Source organism: Aulonocara sp. 'chitande type north' Nkhata Bay, linkage group LG23 (genome assembly GCF_057382095.1).
Source record: "Aulonocara sp. 'chitande type north' Nkhata Bay isolate Kocher_YH1m ecotype deep benthic linkage group LG23, A_spYH_male_GT1.1, whole genome shotgun sequence".
NCBI lineage: Eukaryota > Metazoa > Chordata > Actinopteri > Cichliformes > Cichlidae > Aulonocara > Aulonocara sp. 'chitande type north' Nkhata Bay.
The window spans coordinates 34272270-34295244 of NC_141365.1; the positions used below are offsets into that span (position 1 = coordinate 34272270).

A 22975-nucleotide genomic window follows, 5' to 3' on the forward strand; every position below is an offset into this window, starting at 1 on the left:
TTCTCTAAATGTATCTCATGCAGTACTCTTAATATAGCTGGTAATCTGTCCATTACAGTTTTGCATGCACTATAACGACATGCCCACCTGGTATCACTGAGTCTCTGAAGCTCTCTTGGAGCATCTGGATAAATGTCTTTTTGAACTGTGATCCATTTTTGGTGAACATATGAACCTGACATATAGACATACAATTTCTGCAACAATGAAAAAAAGCAGTCAGCTTCAGGGATAACAAGGTTAAGGCAATGTGCATTGCAATGTACATAAAATGCATGTTTTGCCTCTGTTTTGATCCTGGCTGCAACACCCCTGCATTTCCCTGCCATTACTGACGCCCCATCATATCCTTGGCCTACAAGATTGGATCGATATTCAAGGCCATGCCTTTCCAGACACTGTATGATGTTTTGGGTGAGCCCTGCCGCATCTAGCTGACTTGGTCTCTGGAACTCTAAAAAACTCTCTTGAACAGCCCCATTGTAGTAATACCTTAGTACTAATGACAGTTGATCTGTTTCCTTTAGGTCTTTTGTTTCATCTGCAATCACAGAGAAGTACTCACTCTCCTTCACTTCTCTGATAATGTCTTCACGTACCATCTCTGACAGACATTCCATTACTTCATTCTGAATGGTGTTACTGGTATATTTTGCATTTTCTGCAGCTTTAGTTTTTTTTATGCAATCAGTGGATTATGCTTAGAAATAAGTTCCATTATCTCTAAAAAGTTTCTTTTGTTTTGTGATTGTCAGAGATTTACAGTTAACAAACAGTCAGGTGAATAAACAACAATGAGACACTTGTGTAGGTTAACGTGCTGCACGGGTGAAAAGCTCAGAGCAAATCACACCGAACTGCAGTATTCGTTTATTTTTATAGGTTACATCGTCAATATGCAAATATAATCACATTTCCTGTCACGCATGGCCTGATGTCTGTCTGCATGCAAGCTGTGTGTGTGTGTGTGTGTGTGTCACAGAGTATGTGTGTTGCAGGTCAATTTCTAAGAATAATATAATGCAAGTCAACTTCTGCAGATATGTATTTCTGTGCTGGTCTCTTGTCAGTGTCACAGGGTCAGCTTCCTGTTTCTACAGAAAACTGTGTCTGGTGAAATATGTGTAACATAACTTTTGAAGCATAAGCAAATAAAACAATAAAAACTCCCTAACAGTGATGTATCTGTCTCAAGATGCCCCCTTTGGGAGAGGTTTTGCATAGCTGTAAGGAGAAGTACTTCAGCAACAGTTTTGATATATATGCGATTTTCCTCTACTTTTTTTTATATGCCTTGTCAAAGCATCACGCACAAAATGTCAAAATGTTGTTCTTATGTTCACTCCAAATAGGGGTGGGCGATATAAACGATATACGATAGAAATTTGGCCAACGATAGAGATTTTGACTATACCGCTTTATCCGATCCGATAGCACATGTTGATGATGTCATCAAGCTGCGCCTGTTTTGGTCGAAAGCATAGTGGCGGCTAAATGGTAAATGGCCTGCATTTGTATAGCACTTTTCTAGTCCTTAAGGACCCCAAAGCGCTTTACACTACATTCAGTCATTCACCCATTCACACACTGGTGATGGCAAGCTACATTGTAGCCACAGCTGCCCTGGGGCGCACTGAGAGAGGCGAGGCTGCCGGACACTGGCGCCACCGGGCCCTCTGACCACCACCAGTAGGCAAACATTAGTATCTTGCCCAAGGATATTTGGCATGCAGCCAGGAGGCAGCCTGGGATCGAACCACCGACCTTCTGATTAGTGGCTGACCTGCTCTGCCACCTGAGCTACAGCCACCCCCTAAAACCATTATCATCTGCAAATTATGGCGGGCGACAGGCATAGCAAAGAGATGAAGCACTTTTGAAGTATGGGGAAAGCCAAAAACTGCGCTTCCTCCACTTCCGTAACATTGATTCATTAATGTTGAATTCTTTCGCAGCTGCTCTATTCCCATGTTGTTGCAGTATATTAATAACTAACCTCGTATTGTGGATGAGTAATAATCAGTTGTTCTCCTGACTGAAGTTTGGCCCGTGTATAGCATCTTGCTATATGTTAGATGTTAGAACACTTCTATTTTCATTTTAGTGGCCACTCAAAAATTACAATAGACATGTGCTGGGGTTTGGAAGAGAACTGAACAAATATTTAAAATATAATTTGATCGTTTTGAAGCAGCCTTCAGAATCTCCCGTCTTAACATGCTGTTTTTGTTCCTGGTGAAAATGTTTCCTCCTGAATTGAAATATATCTCAGCCAAACCGATTTACTCAGGAACAAATAAAACAGTGAAATCAACCAAATATTAACATTTCAAAGTTATGTAAGACAGCGGTCCCCAACCCCCGGGCCTCGGACCGGTACCGGTCCGTGAGTCGTTTGGTATCAGGCCGCGAGAGTTGAGCCTCAGGTGTGAAATGTATGGTTTTCAGGGTTTTTATCGGTTTTCAGCGTTATTTTGTTATCGTTTTTATCGTTAACTCGGTTTTCCTGGGTCTTTTCACGTGTGTTATGAATAAATCTTCTTTTTTTCGGTACTGGTACTAGTTTTATTTTGTTGTATTTATCCACCACACCTTAAAGGCCGGTCCGTGAAAATATTGTCAGGCATAAACCGGTCCGTGGCGCAAAAAAGGTTGGAGACCGCTGATGTAAGAGACCTGTTTAACCTGAGTAGCGAAAGACCGGGGGGTTGAAAGTGATGTGCGTGGTCTGCATGTGCTGGTTGTTGAATTTACACGCAAGGAATTTAATTACGGCCGTGAAATGAAATTATTTGCTCCAGTTGTTTTTCTTTCATGCGCAAACTTATGATATAAAGATAATTCCATTCCATTTTAGCAGGAAACTACTCGTTTCAAGGGGGGGTTGGCTCAAAGCTGAAGACTCACAAGTTGAGAAGATGGCTGCTAAACATTAGAAACTACCATTAAAATCACTGATGAAAGCTATTCGTGAATTGAGAGAGGAACTCAATGTTCATATAAACAAAAAGACAGATGACATTTGTAAGTCACTAACAAAGATTGTTTTCAAAGCTAGCCGAGTGGGTGCAGGAGATGGTGACCAGGATTGGAGCTAATGAAGACAACCCGACCAATGTATGGGCCGAGAAAGAGATTGCTCTTCTAAAAGAGAAAGCAGACGATCTAGAAAACCAGAGCACGAGGTCTAATGTTAAAATTGTTAACATCTCAGAAAAGTCTGAGGGCAACGATGTTGTTGACTATGTGGAGAGTCTCATCCCCCGGCTTTTCGGGGAGAAACACTTTCTAATCCCGGTCACCATTAGAGATGGACCGATCCGATATTACGTATTGGTCCGATACTGACCCAAATTACTGGATCGGATATCGGCGAGAAATAAAAAATGTAATCCGATCCATTAAATATCAAAAAAGCACCTCACAAAACTTGCTACACGGTGTAACTCGGCTCATAACCGTAACAAGTTGCAGCAGTATGCATCACGTGATAGAGCGGCTGTGTGTATTTGTAGCCTTGCTAGCAATCCAGCATTTCATCTCCGAGGAAGTTATCCCAGAGAGAAGTAAAGCAAGTGTGTAAGTTCATCTCTGAATGTTTGTAAAGCATTCCCACGTTAAGCCTAACAACCGATATATGGAGCGACTGCCTCTCTCTCTCTTCAATCGTGAAACTGATCAATGATCAGCTGATCGGCTTTTCTATCGCGAGTCCGTCTCTCTTCTTTGTTTTTGGCCCACTTCTCGCCAGAAAGAGGAAACCAGCGGCTGAACAACAGCAGCACGTTTAAGCTTGATAAGCTGTTGTTAGAATTTATTTAATATCATTTTCTAGACCAGGATCTTTTTCTATGTAGCTGACGGCTGGTAACTGTGCAGGGGCGGATCTAGCAAAGTTTAGCCAGGGGGGCCGATAGGGCATGAACAGGGAAAAGGGGGCACAAAGACATACTTTTCTTTCTTATTCTCATTTAAAATGTTTAGCTTTTAATAAAAAATTATCTGACTCTTACACCCAAAGTTTTAATCTGATGTAAAATATATAGAAGTCCATTACTGTATATAGTAACTGTTAAGTCTAATATACCCTAGTAAGCTATAGTACTTTTTCCTTTGGGAAAGTACCATCTGTGAATTCTGCAATTCTGTTGAAGAAACGCGTTGAATCTATTTAATTATTCTTGAAAAATAATGTATTTCTGTGCATTTCCCCCCCTGCATCAAATTAAATGTGATTACATTGATTAAGCATCATGAGGTGGAGGGTGGGGGGTGGTTCCCTATTTTTTTTTTGCTGGGAGTTTGCAACCCTATTAGTTAGGTTGCTTAATATTTCTGCTAAGTACTCTTTAAAATACCAGCATAGGGAGGATGGAGTAGGTTTAAGTTTATTAGATTGATCAGTGTTGCTGAACTATGAAATATTTTGGGCGCAGTGTATTTTTTACATACAGGTATAACAGAATAGCTTTAGTGTTGTTATGTATTTAAACTTGAGTATAAACTTATACAAAATGCAGCAAGATATTAAAAAAACGTTTTATTGATTAAAAAACACACTATATCGGATTCATATCAGTATCGGCAGATATCCAAATTTATGATATTGGTATCGGACATAAAAAAGTGGTATCGTGCCATCTCTAGTCACCATAGAGAGCGCACACAGCTTGCGAATAGAAGCAGATCAGGTCAGCCGTATCCTCGTGAAGTTTCTGAACTACAGGGAGAAGTACAAAGTAGTCTGCTTGGCCAGAGACAAAGGGACTGTATACCCAGACACTAATCGAGTCTCCTTTTACCCAGAATACAGCATGGAGGTGCAGCGTAGGATGATCGTTAGGATGAAGAAAAAGTTGTGGGAGAAGAACATCGAGTACATCAGCTGCTACCCCCCGCCAAACTGCAGATCCGGCACAGAGGGGAATTTAAAATATCTCTTACACCATCTGAGGTGGAAACTCTCCTGTCCAGTGTTGAAGAGGAAGTCGAACATTTTGCCAGCAACACTCCCATTACAATGGCAACCATCTCTTGCCCTCCGGTCAGGCCTGTCCGGTCGTTAAGTCTGACGTCACTAGCCGTGTCTGGGCCTAAACTCCGCTGCAGGTCCATATATCAAACGATCACTATGGCATTACTGAGAGTTGAAAAACTGTCTAAAGTCTTTCATCTTTAATAAAATGATCAGCGTTCTGCTCTACCAGGTGTAACAATTGAGTTTAACATCCAGGCATCCATGAAAACAAAATTTATGACATTTAATGGAGTTAGAAGTTAGCAGGTGGTTAGCTCGCTAGCTTCTATCTAAATACAATATAGCATGTCCTGACTGCGGGGTTTTGGAAACAAATTAAAACGTACAGCTCTGTTATCACTTCCAACATAAATGAAGACAGAAAACTAAACAGCAGTGACGTTTGTAGGGTTACTGAAGTTTGGCTAGCTGGTATATAATGATGTGCTACGTGACCGCTAGCGACACAGCTATGTTAGCATAATATAAACAAGCTAACTTTTTTTCCACTCAATAAAAGTTAACGTTAGTGTTCTGGTGGTCAGGAAAAAATGTAATCGCATGGCAGGATGTTGTAAAAGGACCAAACTTCAGCCAGGAGAACAACTGAGATAATCCATCCACAATACGAGGTTAGTCATTCATATACTGCTGCATGGGCTGGGCTTTAGGAGCTTTTTGAGATTAAATAGAAGAAAATACATAACATTAAACATGTTAACAACACAAAAGCCATATTAAACGCAGACTACTTTATGCCTGGAAGTAGGATTCGTTACGTCATCACTTAACGACTGGGTAGAATTAAAGAAGGGGGAAGAGTGCATGCCATCTCCTAACACCTGATTCATGGCCTTGACCACATTGCAGAGAGAAGAATGGTTCTCTGAGTGACTCCAAAACTATTCTACAATACACTGTGTGCAGTATAAGACAAAACACAAATATGTGTGTTTTGTCTTATACTGCACATGAGATATTAGCTAGTGATGTGCGATACCACTGATTTTCTTTCCGATCCGATACCAAGTAATATTCAGGGTGGTATCGACGATACTGATCCGATATCGATACTTTGTACAAAAAATTATTTTATTTATTGTATCTCAAATTATAGCATCATAATGATTACAGGACATCAGATTACTTGTTCTTATCACTTAATAATGCAGAGTTCATCATATAGAAATAAAAAACCTGAAGTTGTGCGCTATTTGAACACCTTGCCTGCCTGCAGCACTAAAGGACTCCGTGAGAGACGTCTGTCTCGCCCTAACAGCACCTGTCCCTCTCCTCCTCTTCAGTTCGTCTCAACATACGCGCCTCATATTCTGTGACATGATTTACTCTGAGGTGTTTGACAAGGTTAGTGATGTTGCCACAACCATACATGCCAACCCTCCTGATTTTTCCGGGAGAATACCAAATTTCAGTGCCCCTCCCGAAAATCTCCCGGAGCCACCATTCTCCCGAATTTCTCACGATTTTCCACCCGCACAACAAAATTGAAAAACCATATCGCAGAATTCATAGCGGGCCCAGCCAATTCCAGTTTCCAACAATGGTGGCAGATACTTAGTTTTAATATTACTCTTATTTCTCTTTCTGGGTCGCAAAAAACTTTTAACATATTTTCAGGAGAGAATGTAGCTGTGTAAACTTCAAATATCTGAGCCGATCGACACATCGTTTTCAAACCCCCGCGGTCTTTTGCTACTCGGGTTAAACATGATATATAAGTCACTTTGATAACTTCAAAATGTTATTGTTTGGCTTTTTGTGGGGTGGCTGTAGCTCAGGTGACAGAGCAGGTCAGCCACTAATCAGAAGGTTGGTGGTTCGATCCCAGGCTGCATCCTGGCTGCATGCCAAATATCCTTGGGCAAGATACTAACCCCATGTTTGCCTACTGGTGGTGGTCAGAGGGCCCGGTGGCGCCAGTGTTCGGCAGCCTCGCCTCTGTCAGTGCGCCCCAGGGCAGCTGTGGCTACAATGTAGCTTGCCATCGCCTGCGTGTGTGACTGGGTGAATGACTGAATGTAGTGTGAAGCGCTTTGGGGTCCTTAGGGACTAGAAAAGCGCTATACAAATGCAGGCCATTTACCATTTTTCAGTGTTTTATTTGTTCGGTTTGGCTGAGATTAAAGTTATTAGATTAGATTCAATTAAATTTAACTTTATTAATCCCTCGGGAGGGTTCCTCCAGGGTTTTCACACAGCTGAATAAACGTCAAACAGAAAACTCTATTAAACAGAAGAGTTTACGTCAGCACCCGGTTATATTTTAGATAGCAAGGAGCAGACAGCAGAGTTTCACTCCACCGAGGGAGCCTGTGACATACTACCCGGCTTTCTTTAGACCGCGAAGGCCGGGTCCTCAGGTGGAAGCAGCCTCTGAATTTGGACACCCCCGCTGTTTCCGGGCCAGCCAATAATAACGGTGACATTTAACGTATTTTATCCGATAAATAAACCCTGTAAAATGTATTCCCCCCCCCCCCCCAACAGCACTCTTGAATGTCTTCTTAGTATGGCCACACAACACCTCACTCTTGGAGCACTTTTTTGCCACATGTATCGCAAACCACGTCTCAGCTGTTTGTGGAGGTAAAATACATCCGCACAATTACGCTCAGCCATTGTTGTGAGTGCGCACGCCAAGGGGCTGCGAGACATTTATACAGCCGTATTTCGCACATGACTATGAAAGGCGGAAGAGGAAGTAGTTCCTTTGAATGTAGACAATCTGAATGTTATAGTTTCTTTCCACTGTGTTCCTGTTAATGATAAACTACAAATTTACTCTAAATTACTAAAATATCGATATTTTAATGTGAGAATCGATTCTAGAACATAAATGATTGGTATCGGAGGAATCGATATTTCAGGATCGATCCTCACATCACTAATATTAGCCTTATAGATGAAAATAAATCCCAAAGGTAACTATTGAGACTGCCATAAATTTCTAAACATTGTTTTGTTGTTCTTTTATGAAGCTATAATGGTACTTTTTAATTTTAGTCCGCTGAGGCTGCCAAGTAAGTCTAGACACGGAGTCTTACCTACCCTGGGTTTTGTTTTGAGGGGATTATAGGGTTTTTTTTTTTCTTTTTTCCCTTTTATTCATTTTGAGGGACTTTTGGGATGCTCTCTCTATACCATGTTTGATTCTGTAAGTATTGGAAATTGTAAACATTTGGCAACAGATTGGAGGTTTATTTAGATTTTAATCTGTTTTCCTAACCAGGGAAAGATTGATTTATAAGACATAAAATAAAAAGGACAGGACAGTTAAACTGCATTTTGGTAAATGTTAGAGGGTTTAACTCACCCATTAAAAAGAAGAAAGTGCTAACATATTGCGTTTATCCAAGAGACCCACCTCACTGATATAGAACATTTAAAACTGCGCAGAGACTGGGTTGATCATGTTTTCTATTCGTCATTCTCATCCTAAGCTAGAGGTGTGTATTTGCTTGAACAATGAACAATTAGTATTGATATCTATGGCCCAAATTAAGACAACCCACATTTTTTAAATAATTTAATTATAAAGCTGTCAGCAGTTAAAGTTCAATGTGTTTTGGGTAGCGATTACAACCTAGTTTCAAACCCATCAATGGATTGTTTTTCTCAGAAACTAGTACGCTATTCAAATCTCTAATAGCTCTAACTCAAGGCATGAGAGAATTAGGCCTCTGTCCCCAAAACCTTTTTTGTGCCACAGACCGGTTTATGTCTGACAATATTTTCACGGACCGGCCTTTAAGGTGTCACGGATAAATACAACAAAATCAAACCAGTACCAGTACCACAGAAAAAAGAAGATTTATTCATAACACACAGGAAAAGACATAGGGAAACGGAGTTAACATTAAAAATGATTTTAAAAAAATAACGATAAAAACCCTGAAAAACGTAAATTTCACACCCAAGCCTCAACTCTCGTGGCCTGGGGGTTGGGGAATTTAATTTTATTCAACTGTTCATTACTTACTTACTCGAGAATAGGCATGTTTTTGGCTTCACAGACACTCCTCTCACAAATTAAAACTAGCTAGTAATTAAGCTGCTACAATTTCAGATCCTAATCCTATAAAAAATTGATTTGGAGCTCTACCAATCTGAATTTTCCTACTAGGTGGAAATTTAAAGGATATTTGTTAAAAGCCCCGAATGTATTACTTTTATGAATATTAAAATAGACATGTATCAAACTTAAATACCTCCTCACATTCAAATATATGGGAAGCGCTTAAAGCTTATATGAGAGGTCACATATTTCATGTGTCTCATATAAAAACAAACACAAAAGGGAGCAGCGTTTTCAATTAGAAAAAGATATAAGGCCTTTGGAAATAGATCATTCGAGAACAAAACAAGCAGAATTACTTAGTACCATAAAACAAAAATTCATTTTATGTGATGATATGTCAGAACTAGATATCATTATGATGAATTTGGTTGTAAGGTTGCCAAACTACTATTGTGGCAAATCAAAAAGGAAGATACTGAAAGATACATTTACAGTATTAAAACAGATGATGGCAGATATTTAGAAAACCCAAATGAAAGAAATTCAGAATTTCAAAACTATTATCAAGCATTATATACAACTGACCATGACAGTGACCATAATACGTAAATTAACTCCACCAAAGATTAGCACTTCTGATCATGCTAGAGAAAGAAATATCTTGCTGTTAAATCGTTAAAAAACAATAAAGCCCCAGGCCCCGATGGATATCCAATTGAATACTTCAAAACCCATTGTGTAACATTGAGGACACTCACAGAAGAACCCAGGCTAACCTCAAAGCACCCAGAGGTGGCAAACTACAGACTTTGTTTACTTAAGTAGATGTAAAGATACCTGTGTCAAAAAATACTCCAGTAAAAGCTGAAGTACGGAAGCAACTTCTTTACTGTTTACGGCGCTCAATTTTAAATTAGCTGCCACTAAAACCCAACTGAATGTTTTAACTCAACTTATTTTATGAGTCCTCTTATCTGTAAGATTTCATTCATGTGGGAGGTGGAATATTTTCTCTGTATGCATGAAAACTAGGTTGAGTTAAGGTAGCGCTATGACCTGAACTGTTACAACCTCAAGTTATCTGCTACAGGTGATCCTGACTCATGAGTTTGCTGCAAAATGCCAACTTCCCTCTGGTAAGTGTCTCTGCACCTGGCCTGTGTGAAACAGATGAGCTAACATCTGGAGCCGAGCCAGCATCCTTCTACGAAAAAGATGAAACTGCGAAATAAGCTATTTTATCACTCTTTCCTTATGACTTTCTGTGAGGCACATAGAGTGTCGGACACTCGATACACAGTCTTAGGGTGTGGGTGTAATCTTATGTGTGGAATTGTGTTAGCACTCACGCCAAGAGTGAGCCTTGTCAGGACCTGTTATAAGAGACTGCGGTCTAAGTGATCCTGGTAAACAAGCTCAACTAGGATCATGCATACAGACAGTGATACTTGCCATCCTGATGGTGCCTGGATGCTGCTACAATTTCTTTGTTCGTGTTTTTGTGGCCACGCTGAGGTTCAGTGGATTTTACTGATTGCAAGTCACGTCTCCCTTCCAGTCTAAATCACTGAGGAATGAGGGCTCTAGTGACACGACAGCAACTGGAAGAAGATTTCCACAGCAAACTGATATTTTAGCTCAGAAATGAATTATCTTTCAGTTACAGATACGTTGGTTGGTTAATACATCAGCATCTTCAAGGGTAATTATATGAGCAATACTGCAGATTTGTTATTCCATCACATAAATAATCACATTACATGGCAAGTCCTACTAGTTGTTTCGCCGTCATTGTGGATGTTGGGTATCGAAGAATCCATAGGTCCCTCATCCTATTCATGTAGCCCCTTCCGCCAGGGTTACTTGCGTAGTAGCATTCCAACAATGCCCTGTTTTCGTCTCTTGCCCACCGATGCCTTCTTGTTCCAGTAGCCCTGCAAGTAACCCTGGCGGAAGGGGCTACATGAATAGGATGAGGGACCTATGGATTCTTCGATACCCAACATCCACAATGACGGCGAAACAACTAGTAGCTCAGTGTTCCAACATTCGAAAGAAGGGACTGCTCTCACAGCTAGAGATTGACGAGGTACAACACAAATGCTACGGCAAGGAGGAGTCAGGACGCCAGGTCAGGGGGGCGATATCATCACCCCCACCCGAGATTGGGTACATAGCCCCAAGTACGATAGGAGAAGGATCGTTGAGTGCGAGAGGAACTGACCTGAAAAATAGGATCATGGCCAAGCTTGAAACCTGGATCCCCCGTAGCCGGTTACCAAGATTACGTGAAGTACCCTCAGAAGGTCTGCTAGATGATGTTAATGCAGCACTACGGGCAATACCTACAACCACGATTACCAACACTAACAAGTTGATCTACACTACGGCAGCAGTGATCAGTGAGATGCTTGGCTACAAGTTGAACAGCAACAAGGGGCAGTACCCTCCATGGAGAAGGAGGCTAGAGGGCAAGATCAAAGTAGCACGGAGGGAGGTTAGCCAACTAACGGAGTTGCAGAAAGGTGCGACAAATAAGGTGCCTAAGAAATACAGCAAGCTGTCCATACCTGAGGCCTTGGAAACTGCCAAGCAAAGACTCACAGCCTTGGCCAGCCGCTTGAGGAGGTACACCAGAGAGATAGAAGGCAGGAGAATAAACCAGCTGTTCTCCACAGAACCAGCAAAGGTGTACTCTCAGTGGCAAGGGAACAATAAGAGAACAGCACCACCAAGGCTGGAGACGGAGCAATACTGGAAGAGCATATGGGAGAAGGACGCAACCCATAACGGCAATGCTCAGTGGCTAGAGGATCTGAGGGCAGACCACAGCGACCTCCCTGAACAGGGTCCAGTAACCATCACAGTGGCAGATATCCAAGAAAGGGTCTCCAGTATGAAGAGTTGGACAGCACCAGGGCCCGACATGGTTCACGCCTACTGGCTGAAGAAGCTGACTGCACTCCACGAGCGTCTGGCAGCACAAATGAACCAGCTGCTAGTTAACGAGAGACACCCGGAATGGCTAACTGAAGGCCGGACGGTCCTGATCCCCAAGGACCCCAAGAAGGGACCGGTCCCCTCCAACTACCGACCAATAACCTGCCTCAGTACTACATGGAAGCTCCTGTCAGGCATCATATCGGCTAAGATGAACAGGCACATGGGTCAATACATGAGCGGGACACAGAAAGGAATTGGCAAGAAAAACAGAGGCGCAAAACACCAGCTACTGGTAGACAGAACAATCAGCCGAGACTGCAAGACCAGACTGACCAACCTGTGCACTGCCTGGATTGATTACAAGAAGGCCTATGACTCAATGCCCCACAGCTGGATACTGGAATGCCTAGAATTGTACAAGATCAATGGGACCCTAAGAGCCTTCATCAGGAACTCAATGGGGATGTGGCGTACAACACTAGAGGCCAACTCCAAGCCCATAGCACAAATCACCATCAAGTGCGGGATCTACCAAGGAGATGCTCTGTCCCCACTGCTGTTCTGCATAGGCCTGAACCCCCTCAGTGAGATCATTAACAAGACTGGCTACGGATACCGACTACGGAACGGAGCAGTTGTCAGCCACCTCCTGTACATGGATGACATCAAGCTGTATGCCAAGAGTGAACGAGACATCGATTCACTGATCCACACTACCAGGCTATACAGCAATGACATTGGAATGTCGTTCGGACTGGAGAAGTGTAGTCGGATGGTAACAAAGAGAGGGAAGGTAGTCAGAACTGAGGGGATTGAACTACCAGAAGGCAACATTGCAGACATAGAGGACAGTTACAAGTACTTGGGGATCCCGCAGGCGAATGGGAACCATGAAGAGGCCGCTAGAAAAGCTGCAACCACCAAGTACCTGCAGAGGGTCAGGCAAGTCCTGAGGAGTCAGCTGAATGGTAAGAACAAGATCCGGGCCATCAACACGTACGCCCTGCCCGCGATCAGGTACCCTGCTGGGGTAATAGGCTGGCCAAAGGAGGAGATAGAAGCCACTGACATAAAGACAAGAAAGCTCCTTACCATGCATGGAGGGTTTCACCCCAAGTCCAGCACCCTGAGGCTGTACGCTAAGCGGAAGGAAGGGGGCCGGGGACTGGTGAGTGTCAGCACCACAGTCCAGGATGAGACAACGAACATCCAAGAATACATTGGGAAGATGGCCCCAACTGACCGAGTGCTCAGTGAATACCTCAGGCAGCAGAAACCCAAGAAAGAGGAGGGAGACGAGGAACCATCATGGAAGGACAGGCCCCTGCACGGTATGTACCACCGGCAGATAGAGGAGGTGGCTGATATCCAGAAATCCTACCAGTGGCTGGACAAAGCTGGACTGAAAGACAGCACAGAGGCACTAATCATGGCAGCACAAGAACAAGCTCTGAGTACAAGATCCATAGAGGCTGGGGTCTATCACACCAGGCAAGACCCCCGGTGCAGGCTGTGTAAAGATGCCCCAGAGACAATCCAGCACATAACAGCAGGGTGCAAGATGCTAGCAGGCAAGGCATACATGGAACGCCATAACCAAGTGGCCAGGCATAGTGTACAGGAACATCTGTGCCGAGTATAACCTGGAAGTCACGAGGTCAAAATGGGAGATGCCCCCAAGGGTGGTGGAGAATGACCGAGCTAAGATCCTGTGGGACTTCCAGATACAGACGGACAAAATGGTGGTGGCTAACCAACCGGACATAGTGGTGGTAGACAAACAGAAGAAGACGGCCGTAGTGATCGATGTAGCGGTTCCGAATGACAGCAATATCAGGAAGAAGGAACACGAGAAGCTGGAGAAATACCAAGGGCTCAGAGAAGAGCTCGAGAGGATGTGGAGGGTGAAGGTAACGGTGGTCCCCGTGGTAATCGGAGCACTAGGTGCGGTGACTCCCAAGATAGGCGAGTGGCTCCAGCAGATCCTGGGAACAACATCGGAGATCTCTGTCCAGAAGAGCGCAGTCCTGGGAACAGCTAAGATACTGCGCAGGACCCTCAAGCTCCCAGGCCTCTGGTAGAGGACCCGAGCTTGAAGGATAAACCGCCCGCAGGGGCGTGCTGGGTGTTTTTATATGTATACATATATACAATAGTAATAAACATGAAGTCAGGGATCAACCCTAGTAAATATCAAAAAGACAATAAAATAATTCTGTAATTGTCTTATCTTATGATGATTTCAGAGGACTTATAAATGATACAGATTTAGTTACTATTTCAGTGCAAAAGCAACCAAAGAGCATTTTCATCACAGATGATCTCCCTGATAGCAGAACATCCGTACAGCCCAGCTTGTTATTCCCACGCTCTGTTTCACACCACCAGAAAACAATCACGTAATGAGACTTTACAATCAGCTCAGAACTGCAAGCTGCTATTGCTTCCATGTTTCTGTGTCAGCAAATTATAAAAACATTTTACTGGTGGCAGCCTTTGAACCACCAGCTGCTGTCGGAGTTTGCAAAGATACGTCTGCAGCTATTTCCCGGCACAGTATCACAGCATGGACAGGAAGTGATATAATGAGGTTTAATCTAAGATACGTATTTAGTGCCATGTTGTCCAATCCATCTGAATCATATATCTACAAGCTTGTCAGTTCCAGCGTATTTTTCTATCAGATGCAAAACAATGATGTCAAACATCAACGACCTCAGTTACACAAATAATAATGAAAGCATGACTGTGTTTTTACACTACGTCCACACAGAAAACTGATCAGAAATCAAGAAAATAATCATTAAGGAATTGCAACGAGGAGTATCTTATTGTTGTCCATCCCTTGTTAAACAATATTAAATACAAAAAAGCTAAACATGACTTAAAAACTTTATAAATAATCACAAATAAAAGTCGAGATATTCATATAAAATAAGATGATGATTTTAATATTTAAATAATATTGCATTTTGACTTTGATTTACCGTCATATAGTTGAATATTTTGTAAAACTAACCTACTGAACCATTCGCCTCTGTCAGTGCGCCCCAGGGTGGCTGTGGCTACAATGTAGCTTGCCATCACCAGTGTGTGAATGTGTGTGTGAGTGGGTGAATGACTGGATGTGTAAAGCGCTTTGGGGTCCATAGGGACTAGTAAAAGCGCTATACAAATACAGGCCATTTACCATTAATGTGCAGTGTTCACTTTATGCCCAGATCACGCCTTTTATTTTACATATCAATGGTAAGGTGCTTTAAAAGATTCATGCAACCTAAATCCACTTCAGTCAGAGTAGAAATCTTTGGAAATCTTATTTTAGATGAAACATTTTTATTGATTCTGCAATTTGTTTAATTTTGCTGTTGGACATACACTGAAGTGCCCTTTGTCATACGGCTCCTGGGAGATCATTTCTATAGAACTGAACGCACTCTATTCATGGTTTCCTGCGACTCCGTGACAAGAAAGTTAATTAACCCTGAAAGGGTCCAGTCACCTTAGACAATTAAATTAGAATTTGTCAGGTTATGTAAATATGTGCACGTGAGTTATGTGGAGATTTTAATGGTTAAATGGACACTGATCTATCAGTTGAATCTATTCACAAAGACAGGCAAATAAAGAGAGATAAATAAAATAGAAATAAGTAGATGTAGACTACAATGTTAGTAGGATACATCTAAACTATATTGCCAAACGTATTCACTCATCTGCTTTCACACTTGAGTGGCAATCCCATTCTTAATCCAAGGGGTTTAATATGATGTTGGCCTCAGCTATGTGGGAAGACTTTCCACATGATTTAGAAGTGTTTGTGAGAACTTTTGACCATTCCAGAAGCACATTTGTGAGGTCAGACACTGAAGTTGAATGAGTCAAGTTCTTCCACACCAAACTCACTCATCCATGTTTTTGGACCTTGCTTTGCTCACTGGTGCGGAGTAATGTTGGAACAGTACGGTGAACATCCCCAAACTGTTCACCAAATTATAGGCTTTAATTGTAAATCATTGCATTGGTCTAGCACAGGTGTGGGGAACTCCAGGCCTCAAGTGCCAGGTCCTGCAGGTTTTAGAGATCAACCTGGGTTGATCATTTAAATCAGCTGTGTTAGATCAAGGACCAGTGTTGGGACTAACGCGTTATTAAGTAACGCGTTACAGTAACTACGTTATTATTGTGGTAATGAGCACGGTAACTAGTTATTATGCCAAAATCAGGAACGTGTTAATTGTTACTGGGGTTTAGATAGGGTCGTTATTCGTTACTTCGTGTGGTGGCTATCACGGAGCTTCCACAGATTCAGTAACATTAGCAAGTGGTGGAGGCCAGCAGATGGATGAGGGAAAGGGGAGGCAGGAGGAGAGACCCGAAGCGGCCGCCGGTCCGAGTGTCAGGTGAACTGAACTTCAGGTAAGAAGTTATGACCTGCAGTCTATCTGGGTCAGATATAAACCAAGTTTAGGTGGAGTTTATTTTCCTTATGCTGAATTTTTTGTACTGGGTACTAGCTAGCATGACGGAGTTTCTATACAGTTGGGTGGATGCTATGATGTTGATGTTGAACTTTATTTTATTCAAAAGGTTAATTATTAGAGTTGCCAACCGTCCCCTAAAAAACGGAATCGTCTGGTATTCAGAGAAAATATTACACGTTTCGTATTGAGGTGAAAAGGAACAGTTTGTCCCGGACTTCAGCTACAATGAAAAAGATACAAAGCTGGAGTTATTCTGTGTCTTTGCTGCACAGCTGCCTCTTCTTCTCTCATTCTCTCCCCCTCCCTCTCCCGTTTCTACTTCAATCATGAAACTGATCAATGATCAGCTGATCGGCTTTTCTCTCTTGCTTGTTTATCGCCCACTTTGCGCCAGAAAGAAGAAACCAGCGGAGGTCGCGGTAAACAACAGCAGCAAGTTTAAGCTTGGTCAGCTGTTGTTAGAATTTATTTAATATTACTTTCTAGTATCAGCTGATGTTTGCTGGAGCCACAGCTGTAAATGCTGCTGGTCATGATGTCGGTTTGGATATGTGGTGAGAGGGAAATATGAAGATGAAACCAGGAGATGTCCTTACTGAATCATCAGAGCTGAACAGGTGATGGACAAACAGGTTCACCTTTTAGGTGACATGAATGAGCTGAAGGGAAGTTATAAACTGTTTCTGAGAGACAAATAACACCAGGATCCTTTTCGGTGTAGCTGACAGCTGGTAACTGTGCAGGGGCGGGTCTAGCAAAGTGTTGCCAGGGGGGCAGGTAGGGCATTAACAGGGAAAGGAGGGCATTAAGGAATACTTTTCTTTCTTATTCTCATTTAAAATATCTAGCTTTTTAAAAATAATTATCTGAATCTTACAACAAACGATTGATAGATTGATGCATTTATACCATCAGAACAGTGTACATCACAGTCACAACAGTGTTTATTTTCATTCAAAGGCTTCATGATTTTTCCCATAATGTTGGGGCGGTCTCTAGTCAAAATGACAATTTTTTTGTCCCAGTCCAGCCCTGTATGCAGCTCATCTGCAGTCTGGTGTTACCTACATCTTCCTATTCGGAAGGCAGAATTTCCGAGTTCTGAGTACAATCGAAAGCACCACGACTGCAGTTTTTGTGTTGGATGTAAAAAGCGCACATGACGCTGTGACGTAGGCTAGAATCATGGCAGCGGTCAACGACAGTCCAGGCGTGGGATTTCTCTCGTGGAAATATGCACATTATTTTTTCCTTTCTATTGGTAGGTGGCACAGTGCACTTGTGGCAAGTAAGCAAGCTAGAAGACTGGCAAAGTTATGGAAGCACACATTAACAAGAGAATTCTGAGTAAAACCATAGTTACTTTCCCTAGTAACTAGTTACTTTGAAAGTAACGAGAAGTAACTGAGTTACTTTTGATAGAAGTAACTAGTAATGTAACTTACTAATTTAAAGTAACTTACCCAACACTGTCAAGGACACATCTAAAACCCTTCAGGCCTGCAATTGGGCCAGTCCTGGTAGAACAGATAAACACCCATAAAAACATTTAGGGTGAATTGTATTACAACAGACAGTTTTCCCCACTGTGACTTATATCAGCGCAGTGGCGTCGTTAGGCCTATTTTAGGGGTGCTGAAGCCTCCCTAAACTATTCTTAAGCCCCCCTAAATAATTTGGTGTTTTGTTTTTTTTTCTGTTTTTTTTTTTTTTTTTTACAGAACTTGCAGACAAATTCAATATAAAGATGCAGGAATATGAGTTTAAATAAATAATAATATAAACCTGTCGCTTTCACATAAATATGATCATAACTCGGTTGGTCCCTTTCACTTTACACTGTTAAGGTAGCGTCAGTGCTTCGTTATCCAATCCGTTCCAGTTGTTCACAGGGGACATCCACATTACTGAAAATCCAGTCCTCGTTTTCACTGCTACTTTACACTCCGCTGCGGACACACTAGCGTACATGCTGCAAACAGCAAGAAAACATGGATATACGCAGGTTTTTCAAGAAAGTAAGTCTTCATCACTGGCTGGTAGTAACAATTAGTTAGCTCCAGCTAACAGCAGAGAGTCCCATGTAAATAATGAACCAGGTGCTTCCCATTTTGATAAATAAAAACCTGGCTAGTGCACTAAGTTAAATTGTTAGCATAATGTTAATTTCTGTCACTCGTTTTAGTTCTGAAAAATCGAGCTGAGCTCATTCAGGTTATCATCAGTGGAAATAATAATAATCACTCCTCCATCCCCATCAACCTGTAGGAGTCAGGGCAGAGGAACACAGAGAGTGAGAGGGGAGAGACCGCTACTGGAGAGGTGAGTCAAAGATTTCACAGGATGGAGTCATTTGTGATGCAGATAGTCTGATTAGAATTTTATGGAACTCAATATGGATATGAAATATGAAACATTTCAGTCACGGTGCAACACATATTTTTGAGGGATCTATTTTTGGGAGCAACAAATTACTGTGGCATGTGAGCAGAAGTCATGATATTAGCAATTTACATTACATTTCAGTAATATAAATTTAATGTTTTAATGTATCTTGAAGGGTGAGGCAGAATGAGAGGCTGAGGGAGAAAAAGGTCAACAGGCAAGTTCAAGTCAGAGAGAGCAAGGAGAGACAGAGGAGATGCAGCAAATGGATTGAGAAGCAGAGGAAGATCAAGTTATTACAGAGAGAGGAGAGCAAACAGGCCAAGAGAGGGAAAATGATGAAGCAGCTGCAGCAACTCATTCTACTACAGGGTTTGATTTAGGTGACAAAGACACAGGGCCCAGACAGGTAAAGCTGAAGAGCTGTCCACATGATACTTTTGGTACACAGAAGTGAGCATTTAACCACAGCTGGTTTGAAAAGCACAACTGGTTAGAATATTCAGTCAACCAGAATGCAGCTTTCTGCTTCCCATGTAGAGTGTTTGGCAAAAACATCAAACATGATAGTTTGGTCAGTAGCGGTTGCAGGAACTGGAAGAAAGCTTTAGTCATCTTTGGCAAGCATGAGATGGCTCAAGCACATAAGGACAGTGTTGTTACATGGATCGGCTAGCAGGGAAGTAGCAAACAGGGAAACGTTGCACAGATGATAGCAACTGCAAATGTGAGTGAGATAGTCGAAAGAAGAGAGTATCTCAGACGAATTGTTGCAGTCACCTCTATGTTAGGGAGACAGGGACTCCCTTATCATGGCCATGATGAAGGTGAAGACAGCCCAAACAGAGGGAATTTTCTTGCATGCATAGAGCTTTTGAAGCAGTTTGATCCTTTTCTTCAAAAACATAATCCCCCCATCAAATGCACAGTAAGCTCTGAATGGTTTAGGACCAAAATACATCAATGACCTCCTGACCCAGTATGAACCATCCAGATCCCTCAGGTCATCTGGATCCGGACTTTTATCAGTTCCCAGAGTCAGAACCAGACACGGAGAAGCTGCATTCAGCTTTTATGCTCCTTATATCTGGAACAAACTCCCAGAAAGCCTCAGATCAGCTGAAACACTCAGTTTATTTAAATCCAGGTTGAAGACTCACCTGTTCTCAGCTGCATTTGAATAAAGCACCAAATCCACACTTTTAAGCTTAAATTTCAAAACTCACATTTAACTACTGATTTTATCTACTGTTCTGATTTTATCTGTTTTGATTTTATATACTGTTGTTTGTTTGTTTGTTTGTTTGTTTGTTTGTTTGTTTGTTTGTTTGTTTGTTAATTAGTTAGTTAGTTTATTTGCTTGTTTTAATCAATTTTAAATCATGCTTTTTATTTGTTCTTGTTTCTAATGTCTCTGTAAAGCACTTTGAATCACCTTGTTGTTGAATTGTGCTATACAAATAAACTTGCCTTGCCTTGCCTTGCCTATATCTTGCCAACATCCCAGAATGACATGATTGACTGTTGTGCCCAGGAAGTTAGTAGTGTCATTGTATCTGAAATGACAAAGTCTAAAGTCTATGCCATCATGGCAGATGAGGCAAGGGATGAAAAGGCAGAACAGTTAGCTGTTTGTGTCAGGTACGTGTCAGAGGGGCAGTGAAGGAGCGTTTCCTTGCACTAGCAGAGATAAAATCATTTGATGCCCAGTCCATTGCAAATGAGATTCAGCAGCAGATCCAAAACAATGGTCTTGCAGAGCTTAAGTGTGTAGCACAAACATATGATGGTGCAGCCGTTATGAGTGGCTCCACTGGAGGTGTACAAGCACATTTTAGAAGGCTCCATCCTGAGGCTAGCTATGTGCATTGTTATGCTCATCAACTCAACCTGCTTTTGTGCAATACTTGCAAGGCTGTCCCAGAGGCTGTGGAACTTTTCAGCTTGTTGGAGTGTGTGTATTCTTTCTTCAGCACCTCCCTAGTCAATCATCATAAGTTCATGGAGACTCAGGCAAAGCTTGGATTGACAAAAACTGAGCTTGTGCAACTTTCAAACACTCGCTGGGCATGTCAGTTGTGATCAATCAGTGCAGTTCTTGAGACATTGCCTGCCATTTTGGAGTGCCCATCTGCACCCATAGCTGTTGGTCTCAGAGCAAAGCTCTACAAGTTCTCAGCAGTCTATGCACTACTGATGTTTCAGTTGATTCTGTCTGTAACCGAAGGACTCCACCAATTCCTGCAGAAAGAGACTTTAGACCTGGCAGAAGCTTTTATCTGCAAACAAGCTGTGTGTGACACACTTAAGGGCAAACACTCAGATGCATTTGCTACAGAGCTGTATGAGAAAACCAAGGCCCTGTGCAACACCCACAGTATCTCTGAACCAGGTGCCAAGACAAGGCACAAACAGAGGAAAATGGAGGATTTTGTCCTGGAGGCAACTGTGGGTTCACGCACTGAATTGAACAACTCAGACACATTGAAAAGAGAGTTACTTTTCCCTTGTGTGGATCGGATGGTTGGCGAGCTTGATCAAAGATTTTGCAGTGTAGATGCAGGGCTGCTAAAAGGCATCCAGGCATGGAGTCCTAAATCTGAGAACTTCTTGAGTGAACCTCACTTGAATGAACTTGCAAAGCACTACAGACTTGACCTGAAAAAAGAGGAGGTTCTGGTGGCTAGAAACTTTCTGACCCAGAAAATACAGGCTGGATGTCCACCCAAAAATATGTTGTCTGTGTACGACCTCCTTGATTCAGACATGTTTCCCTCTCTGAAGGCAACCATCCAAGTTGCCCTAACAGTGCCTGTCAGCAGCTGCTCGTGCGAAAGATCCTTTAGTGCACTGTGTTGGCTGCACTGTGTTGGCTGCACTCCTGGCTGCGTCAAACAATGGGTCAGAAAAGACTTCACAGTCTTGCAGTCATGTCTACTGAAAAAGACACGCTTCAGCATCTGAGACACAACAGAGTGATTGACCGATTTGCCACTCTTAAAAACAGACGTCATCCTTTGATGCTTCCACCCACCAAGTAACTGGTGATTGCAGCCATAAAAATGATGTACTTTTTTATTTTCAGTTTTTTTCTTGTTATTGATGCAGCAAACACATTTCCTCTGTTTTCTTGTTGTCCTGTATTCTGGATGGATGCAAACTGCATTTCGTTGCCCTGTACCTGTGCATGTGCAATGACAATAAAGTTGAATTCTATTCTATTCTATTCTATAAAACAGACTGAAATAAAACATGATTTTCGTTCCACTTCTCATGTGTACATCACTTTGTATTGGTCTTTCATATGGAGTTCCAATAACATTGATTTATGTTTGTGGCTGTAATGTGACAAAATGTGGAAAAGTTCAAGGGGGCCGAATACTTTTGCAAGCCACTGTAGGACAGAAAAGCTGCAGAACTTGAATCTGGCTGTCAAGTGTGCAAAATGACTGAAGGGCATGTGATGACTGAAGGCCAAGTTTACAGACACACGCATGCTAAGAAGACAAAATGGGTGTAGAGAGCAAACAAACTTCTGTTGTAATCTTTTTCACACTCCATGTGAAGCATTCTTTCAGGTGAGAGCTCGGTCTCTGACTATGACAGACAATCCACATTCCAAGCTCAAACCAGTGTGCTTTTTGTTGGCATGGGCACTATGAATTCAACCCTCAGGTGAGACCTTCAGAGCTAAGCACTGATGTATAGTCCTGAGTCTTCTGGGGAAGAAAATTCAGAAAAAGCTTAAACTGAGGTTTGTGAAATTGTGTACACAAATCGCGAAATGCGACCACTGGATAGATTATTTGACTCCTTGTGACTTTATCCAGAGGTGCAAGAGAAGATCAGTCTAATTCACATTAACCAAACTGAATCCAAAACACGGAACTTTTTGACACCAACTGAAACTGTTTTACTTTTTAATTGTTCCTGAAATTCCAGAAATCATGGTCTGTCTTTCAAAAGGACAACTTGTCACATCTGGGATGGCTGGTGTGTTTGAGGAGCAGACCAGAAGCAGGAAAAATAAGGGACAAAACTGAAGTTGAACAAAAAGTGAGCCTTTTATTCTGGCTGTTAGAAAAACGTAGAAACAACATGGCAATG

The 22975-nt window shown here is 42.1% G+C and overlaps 1 pseudogene; it reads left to right on the plus strand.

Annotated features, from left to right (window-relative positions):
* Positions 1-20381: 20381 nt before the first annotated feature.
* LOC147302291 (zinc finger MYM-type protein 1-like) lies at positions 20382-21909 on the plus strand (annotated as a pseudogene).
* The last annotated feature ends 1066 nt before the right edge of the window (positions 21910-22975 follow it).